Source organism: Gossypium arboreum, chromosome 1 (genome assembly GCF_025698485.1).
Source record: "Gossypium arboreum isolate Shixiya-1 chromosome 1, ASM2569848v2, whole genome shotgun sequence".
In the NCBI taxonomy this organism is placed as follows: Eukaryota; Viridiplantae; Streptophyta; class Magnoliopsida; order Malvales; family Malvaceae; genus Gossypium; species Gossypium arboreum.
In genome coordinates this window covers 16,620,694-16,629,942 of record NC_069070.1, presented here as the reverse complement: position 1 = coordinate 16,629,942, position 9,249 = coordinate 16,620,694, and the positions used below count along the sequence as shown (strand labels likewise).

At 30.7% G+C, this 9,249-nt stretch overlaps 1 long non-coding RNA gene across 1 annotated transcript; it reads left to right on the top strand.

The window, feature by feature from the left end:
* The first annotated feature begins 401 nt into the window (after positions 1-401).
* On the top strand, positions 402-1,262 carry LOC128293967 (uncharacterized). The gene is made up of 2 exons (XR_008284133.1): positions 402-456; positions 1,081-1,262. It is a non-coding gene; the product is annotated as an uncharacterized LOC128293967 (long non-coding RNA).
* Positions 1,263-9,249: the final 7,987 nt, after the last annotated feature.

Below are 9,249 nucleotides of genomic sequence, written 5' to 3'. Positions count from 1 at the left end.
ATCAAATTTGGAAAAATACCCATAGGTGAAATTTGTGTATTTTGATGTTTTATGATGGAATATGAGGTTTTAAATTATGTTAGACAACTTGTGCTACTTGGTTTTAAGTGAAAACAGTAAAAGGCTTAATCGGTAAAAATACCTAATAGTCATAAGTACATGTTAGTGTGTGAATTTGATGTTGCCATAGAAGGAAAAATGATCAGCATGTCATAAAACATAAGAAAATAGGATGAAGTTTAATTTACGAGCCTTGGGGCAAAAGTGCAAATATGTGAAAGTTTAGGGCAAAATGTAATTTTTCCAAAGTTTGAGTAAAGGGTTGTTTTGATAAATGTTGATATTAAATAAGCTAAATTTGCTATTATAGATCAAGAAGAGCGAAATTCGAGAGTAGATCGGGAAAAGAAAAAGTAAAGGACTAAATTGTAAAGTTTAGTCACATTTTGTATCGAGGTAAGTTTGATAAATAAATGCAATATTCTTTTATTTTACATTATTATTGTCAATTTCCAGCATTTATATATTTATGTTATGAAAATATTTAAAGTCGAATTTAAGGTGAAGTGACAGAGGAAAAGTGTTAGAAAGCCCCGGTTGAACCCTAGGAATGTTAGGATATTAGGGTTGACGGGACTGAACAGAAATGAGCCATGTAAGTCCATATTAGAAATATGGCTTTGGAGACAGGATTGAGCCATGTAAGTCCATATTATATATGGCATTGGAGACAGGAATAATTCATGTAAGTCCATGTCAAAGACATGGCATTGGCAGGATATTGATAGACAGGAACGACCCTAGTATCCTTAGTATTCCAGTGGTTCAACGGGTCAGGATACGAGTTAAATTACAGTGAATTAACAGCAAAGGAAAAGTAGATTATACTTATGAAAAAGGAAAGGTCAGGTAAGAAAGAAGGTAAGGGAATAAAGAAGAAGATAGAAATTGAGAAGTAAAGAAATTTATGATGTTAGATGATATTATGCATAATTATCCATTATGTTGAATGTTATGATTTATTTTCTTGTAAGCTTACTAAGCCTAGTGCTTAATCTCTTTATTTTCTTCTTCTTATAGTACTTATCTAGCCACTCGGGGATCGAAGGAAACGTCGGAGGCCGATCACACTATCAAAGAAATAACTCGGTATAATTAGACGTTTTGTTTTGTGTATGGCATGTATAGAAACTTAGCCACTTTTGGTATAATATGAACAATGAATGATGTGTAAATACTTGCTAGTGATTAGCTAATAAAAATGACCGATGATATGCATGTTTATTAATATGTATGATTGAATGGTGATTATCACATGAAAATTATGAAAAATGTGAAAGTAACCTAAAAACAGATTCAAGTAACAACAATAACGTAACTTTGAAAAATCACTAAAAATTGTATAAACATAGTTTGAAGATGAATAATATATGAAATAAATCTTATTATGTCTATTTTCTTATGGAATAAGAAAAATAGGTAAAGGTATTATATTTCATGATATATCGAGTTTTAGTGAAACAGGTCGAGCAATTTCGAACCCCTATTTCAACTTTGGAAATTCACCATAAATTGTACAAAACTAATTAGAAGGTATACTTTATATGGTTATAATCCTTGTTGAGTCTAGTTTTAAGACAAACAAACGGCTTAGTGATATGTATTTTTTACAGGAAGAAACATGGTTCGTAGTAACAAGAGGTTAGTGCAGTCGAGTTTTGAAACAGGGGAAAATTTAACTAATAAATTGTACTAATTGGCCAAGTCAAAAATCTATGAAAACAATTAGTAGATAGATATATGAGTCTAGTCTCAGGAAAAATTTACGGATCTTAATTTCGAGTTTCGAAACTCAAGATATGAATTTTTAGGCGACTACGACGCAGAATGGCAGCACATTCCGAAATGCTTAAATAAACAATTTAAACCTATTTAAGGGATAGAATAAGTTTAGTAATGCCTCGTGCTCGATTCTGGGAACAGTCTCGGGTAAGGAGTGTTACAAACTCATTTATCGGTAATTCATATTAGTGACCTTTTCAACAAGTGCACTCCCGCGAACCTCAATCCTTATGGCGGGATTACCAGTCCAGGCTAAATCCCCTACAACGACAATTACTCTAATGAGCTCGGATCTAAATTACCAGTCCATGCTAAATTCGGATCCTAGTTCGGATTACCCGTCTGGGCTAAATCCATCTAAACACATATTCTTCAGGAGGCTAGATCACATAAGGAAGACCTGTCCGGGCTAGATCCTTTTTACCGTAAATTCCTTTCTAGGAAAATCCATCGAACATATTTTTCATTCAACCGGGACTTTTAGTCTTCTTTTCATCATTTCATTCATATAACATGAATTATTATACCATGAATATCTAAATTTCATCACATCAAAGAGCATATATTTTCAAGTATTAAAAAGTATACATTTGAGTTACACGAACTTACTTGTCGAATCCTCGTCGGGCACAACCATGTAGCAATTCATACAAATCATGTAACAGTAATTTAACACTACAATTCAAGTATAACATTGCATTATTATTATCACACGAGCTTACCTCAAAAGCAATTACGGCCAACTATTCCAATTTAGTCTATAATCTCGAACTTTCTCGATTTAAGCCCGAATATCAGTTTTCTTGATCTAACATTTCAAATATAGCTCATTTATTATTCATATTATTCAAATTGACCCAAAAACCATACTTTTACAAATTTTCATTTTTACCCCTAGACTTTCACTTATTTACACTTTGGCTCCTAGGCTCGTAAAATGATTTTTATTCAATTTCCTTGAATTTTAAGCCTAGCCGAATCATTTTCATAACTATAGCAAACCCCAATTTCCAGTAAATCACACTTATATGACAAATTTTATAACTTTTACAAAGCGGTCCTTTTAAGCATTTTCACCAGAAATCATTTAGCAAAAGTCGTTTATTTAACACCTAACATTCATTTTCTACCATTAGACATCAAAACACATGCATATCACTCATGGGTAAACTTTTAAACATGAAACCTAGCTCAAAATAATGGTAGAAATAGGTAAATCGAGTTACCGGGACTTCAAAAATGTAAAAAACATTAAAAACGGGGCTCGAAATCACTTACAAATGAGCTTGGAAGATTGAACCAAACCCTAGCCATGGCTTCCATGCAAATTTCGGCTGAATGGGGAAGAAGATGGACAATTTTGGCTTATTTTCCCTTTTTATTATTTTAATTACAGAAGACCAAAATACCCCTAACTTAAAAATATTTTATTTCACCCATTTGATGTCTATTTTTGTCCAACAAATTAACCAATGGTCTAATTACCATTTAAAGACCTCCAATTTAAAATTTCATAACAATTGGACACCTCTAACATGTAGAACTCAACTTTTGTACTTTTTTTACAATTTAGACCTTTTGACCAAATTGAGTGCCCAAACGTTGAAATTTTCAAATGAAATTTTCACGAAATCATCTAGTGAAATTGTAGACCATAAAAATATAATAAAAATAAACTTTCTTAAGTCAGATTTGGTGTCAGATTTGGTGTCCCGAAACCATTATTTCGACTAGGCCCTAATTCGTGATGTTACAATTCTCCCTCCTTAAGGACTTTTGTCCTCGAAAGTCTTACTAGAAGAGTGGTTTTAGCTTACACATAAACTCCACTATCATATAATCATTATTAAAGAACTTTTACTCAGGCTATGCTTAACAATTCACTCTTTAATTTCTCATACTAAAGTCATGAGCAATTCTTTGTTATACAACACATCAACTGAATCTTGATCTCAATCCATTTAAAGAGAACTAGCATACCAAGAAATCTGACAATATCAGAGATACATGATTTGCAGATTTCATAAACATTTAACAACAAGCCATAAAACATCTTTCTCTTTCAAAGATAAGAATAATCCTGATAACCATTCATATATCCAAATACAAAGATCAGAAATGTCGAGTTCCAAACTCGAGCACCAATACATCACTCCTGTGAGTTTTCTTGCAAACTCTCTGTATAAGCTCTGGACTTTCTACCCAAGCACTTGAAACCACATTTTTCTTTTCTCAAAGATCATACAATAACTAACTCAAGTCATCTACGCTATCACAATTTAGATGTAATACCCCATACCCGTACCTGAGACCGGGATAGGATATGAGGCATTACCGGGATTTTCAGAATAATTTCAATTAATTTATATTATTTAATATTCATTTTTATGTTTCATATAGCATCCTTTTCATATATTCAATTCAAAATATCATATAAAATACGATACAATACTTAAATTGTCATATTTACATGCTCATTCAGGATATACGAACCTACTTGACTAAATTGCAGAAATACCAAGATTTAGGGGCATATTAGTAATTTACCATTTTCCCAAATTTCACCCAATCTTAAATTGATAATTTCATTCAATTTATTAATTTAGATAATAAAACAATTCATTCCCTTCAATTTAGTCATTTTTAATATTTTTACAAAATTTGCCCCCTAAATTTTTACTTTTATTCAATTTTGTCCATGAGCTTAAAACATGCAAATTAACCATGCTAACTGAATATTCATATATATTTTTGTCCTCCTCCTCTCCATTCCACATCCTTAATGTATATAACACACTTGTAAGTAACATTATCTATAATTTTTATTATTTACTTTTATGCATATTCAAGCTGTCCATTTGTGTCATAGTCACTAAATTATTTATATCTGGAGATATAAAACTCAAAATTAAGATCCTATAATTTTTTCCTAAAACTAGACTCATATATATTTTTACCATAAAATTTTCAGAATTTTTGATTTAGCTAATAAGTACAGTTTATTCTTTAAAGTTATCCTTGTTCTGCTGTCTGACAGTTTCGACCCTTCTTCACTAAAAATTAATTATCTCACAGTAAAAAACTCGGATAATATTCCCATTGATTTGTTCTAAAAAATACTCATTAGGGATTCTAAACATATAACTTTAAGTCTCTAATTATTTTTATCCAATTTTTGGTGATTTTCCAAAGTTAGAACAGGGGAACCCTAATTCATTCTGACCTTATCTAACAAACTTCATTATATCTCATAATTTACAATACAATTGCTTATACTGTTTCTTCTATAAGAAACTAGACTCAATAAGCTTTAATTCCTTATTTTATTCATCCTCTAATTAAATTTATAAAATTTTGGTGATTTTTCAAACTTAGACTACTGCTGCTGTCCATAATAGTCTTAGTGCAAAATGTTGATTTTCTACTTTTAATTTCAATTTAATCCTAACTAAATTCACTTACTTTTTTTTTATCTTAATTCATACTTTATTTCTACTCAATTTTAACCAAACTTAGACATAATTATCTATTTTTCATCATAAAACCATAATTTCAAAATTCTTTCAATTTAGTCCTTAAAGCATAAAACTTATGAATCACTTTACAATTCAATCCATATTTCATTTCTAACTTGAATTTCTATCAATTTAGCCCTTAATTCATCATTTTACTTAACATGAACATTATCTAGAAATCTAATAACTTTCAAAATATCAACTTAATTTCATCAAAATCTTGTTCCAAAGCTTCTAAAACATCAAAATTAAGTAAAAAGGACTAAATTAACTTGCATATTAAACTTTCAAGCTTCAAACCTTTAATTTTTTCTTTTCTTCTTTCTTTGCTCTTTTTCTTTCTTCCTTCCCTGTTTCGTTCCACATTATGTTTCTTTTCATTCTAATTCTTTCTTTTTTTTATTTCTTTTTTATTTACTTTACTTTTAATAATAATATATAATATACTTATATAATAAGCAAACATATATATGTATTACAAGTGTATGTATACTATTGGTACACATATAAATTATTTTTACCATACACTTGTCTTATATTTAATTTATTTATCAAATAATATTAATTAAATAATAATAAATACATTAATTATTTACTTAAATAATAAGTGAATACATACATGTATTACAAATGTATGTATTATATTAATTACACATGTATTTTATTTTTGCCATACACTTGGCACTCCTTTTTGGCTTATTTGCCTTTTTAGTCCCTTTACTTTTCTTTATTCTATAATTAAACTTTCACTCTTCATTCAATTTAATCCTTTTATCTAATTATCCTTAATTAAGCTAAATTCACTTAATTAAACTCTAATTAATCACTCATTTTACTTCGTAAATATTTTTGAATAAATATTTACGAATCCACTTTCCATAAATAGAGATCCGAAATTATACTTTTTCAGTATCGATAAAATTCGGGTCATTACATTAGATCTGTCTTTAACATCAAATACTTTAAGCTATCATATTTCCTTATAGTCTTATAACACATCACAAGTCATTCAACAACACATCACAAAAGGTCAAGGAGTCTTTGCCCAATGCAGACTAAACCAGTTCAAAGGCTTCGGTTAACAATGTTCTTGTCTACTCAAAGCTTTATTAACATGTAATAAACCTTTCGACTTTCACAAGACGAAAATTTTATCATTCAAAGCAGGTTTAAAGCATATCGAAATCTTCTAAGATATATACACTCTTCATTTAGACTATCTGTCTTTTACCTGAAAAGAAATAAAATCTTATTCTCAGACATCTATATTCCATTTAATCTTTCAAACAATAACCAATTCCGATTGAACAACCAAGTCAGTCTTAATCATCAATAAATGACATTTCAAGAAATCTTCTCTTCCAGTCGATAAAACGATTCAACAAGTAATCATTCAAAATTCACTTATCATGGTAATCAAAAGTCCACTTTAAATACATTAACTCAGAATAACAAAAATACCCCGACTGGAGGCACTAACTTTAATTAACTTACTTGGGAAAATAAATCCAGATATTGGAATCATCATATTGCTAAAATCAAACCGGAAACATAGTCATAATTGACATAGTCATCATAAGCCAAAGAATACACTTCAGGTATGAACCATGATTAATAATTTACGGAATAAATATGGCAAGAAAACCCATATAAAGAAGTCCAAGACAGAGATATCCAAGATAAAGAAATTCCATGATTTAGAAATCTAAGATACATTGTCAAAATAAAAGATCCAGAGCAAAGCTCATAAGAAAAATATGAAGGATCTCGAAAATTCCTCAGAGAAAAGAAGTCTGGAAGAATACATTCATCCAACCCAGTGGAAGTAAATGCAAAAAGAATGATATACCTTCCCATATATATACATATCGAATAGAACATCAACTAGAAGAAATAGAGTTATATCATCATGTGTACTTTTTCATAAAGTTTCAATAGATGAAACACAATAGAATGTCAGAGGGTAATGAAGCAATATAGATTATATATACCAGTTGAACTACCAATACTTTTTTCTATACATCATGATTAGAAAACATTTCCATAAAATAAAGGTTTTATCAGAAGAGTGAAGGCCATAGGAACAATCTCAAGAACAATTACACATATAGAATACCTCAAAAGAGACTGTCAAAATCTATTCAGCCATAACTGTCACACTCAATGTCTTACTTTTAAAATATTATTCCTTCAACTATTTATGTCATCACTAATCACTTATTATTCCTTTCACTGAAGAAAGTAAGTTCAGAAGGAATTCCGATTACTACATTCTTTCGACTTCGTGTCTGAATCAGTCGGTTTACTAAAGTTAATTTATTCTCTCATTACTATATTTCGTAAATCGAATAATCTTTAAATCAACCTGATACCTTTCTAGTTCTGTCTTTACTTATCAACTCATTCTCAAACTCTGACCATAATTACAATCATTCTACCACTGAACTCTTTTGGTCTTACACTCGTGAGCTTATTTCAGCACAAATCTCATGAAATCCTTTATAAACACCACCCTGGTAAGGGGGTGGGGTCGTAAGATCCCTGACTCGTCTCTCATAGACATATACATATAACACTATTTCATCATTATGGTAACATTTTCACAAGTATATCATTCACTTCAGGTAAACTATTATTCACATTTGTATGACACGAATTTTCCAATTATCTTATTTAAACCAGTGCATCTATGCATGCATTCTACGGACTCGAGATAACTTTACTTATCCCATTCATTCTATCCAACAAATCATACATATAGCATCTTATAAGGGCCAAACATGGATAAGTGTATCACAATCTAAGCTCTCATCTAGCACATCATCATATACTTACCATTATAACCATATAACTCAAGTCAATCAATCTAGCATATTTACTTAAGCTATGCGAGTTTGCCAATCATACTTATTCAAACAAGCATACGTAGACATTTAATCCATCAGTATTTTTGATAAGTTACTCAAACACATGCATTCGTTCAAATAAATCAATCATATACATCATGGAATTATCGATTAAACTTAGGTAAACTCATCATAATATAATCATTTATTCATACCTTTGTGGATTTCTATTTATCACATTCACTTAATCAAGTAAATCAAGTGTACAACATCATATGAGCATCAGACCAGCATGGGTATTCATCGCAACATGGATTTTCATCTCACATGTTATCACGTATATCATGAAATTTTATTCATAATTTTCTGAACTATACTTTACCCGAATATCTTAGCATCACATTTAACATGGTCGATGTAACTCGGTCGGAGAGTACCTCTGTCCAAACAAGATGATTCTCATCCACATCGGGAGATATCACACTATCACAGATTTGTGGCATGTATAGCTAGACTCTCATGCATGCTAGGTCAGTCTGAGAACCGACTAAATCATAGCTCTGATACCACTAAATGTAACACCCCTTACCCGTATCTAAGGCCAAAACAGGGTATAAGGCATTACCAGACATAATTGTAAACACACATGCAAATCCAAGCCATAAAATTTTATTCGTTTTAAAAACATTCGTACATATGCAAGATGTCCCTTAAACGGGCCTACGAGGCCCCAAGCGTACTTTGAGGGTGGTTAGGGACTAGAATGGGTACTTTAGAAGGATTCAAGAAAACTTAGGAAAAATTTCTACTGCAACGACAATTACTCTAATGAGCTCGGATCTATATTACCAGTACAGACTAAATTTGGATCCTAATTCGGATTACCTGTTCAGGCTAAATCTATCTAAACACATATTCTTTGGGAGACTAGATCACATAAGGAACACCTGTCCGGGCTAGATCCTCTTTACCGTCAATTCCTTTTTAGGAAAATCCATCGAACATCATTTTCATTCAACCGGGACTTTTAGTCTTCTTTTCATCAT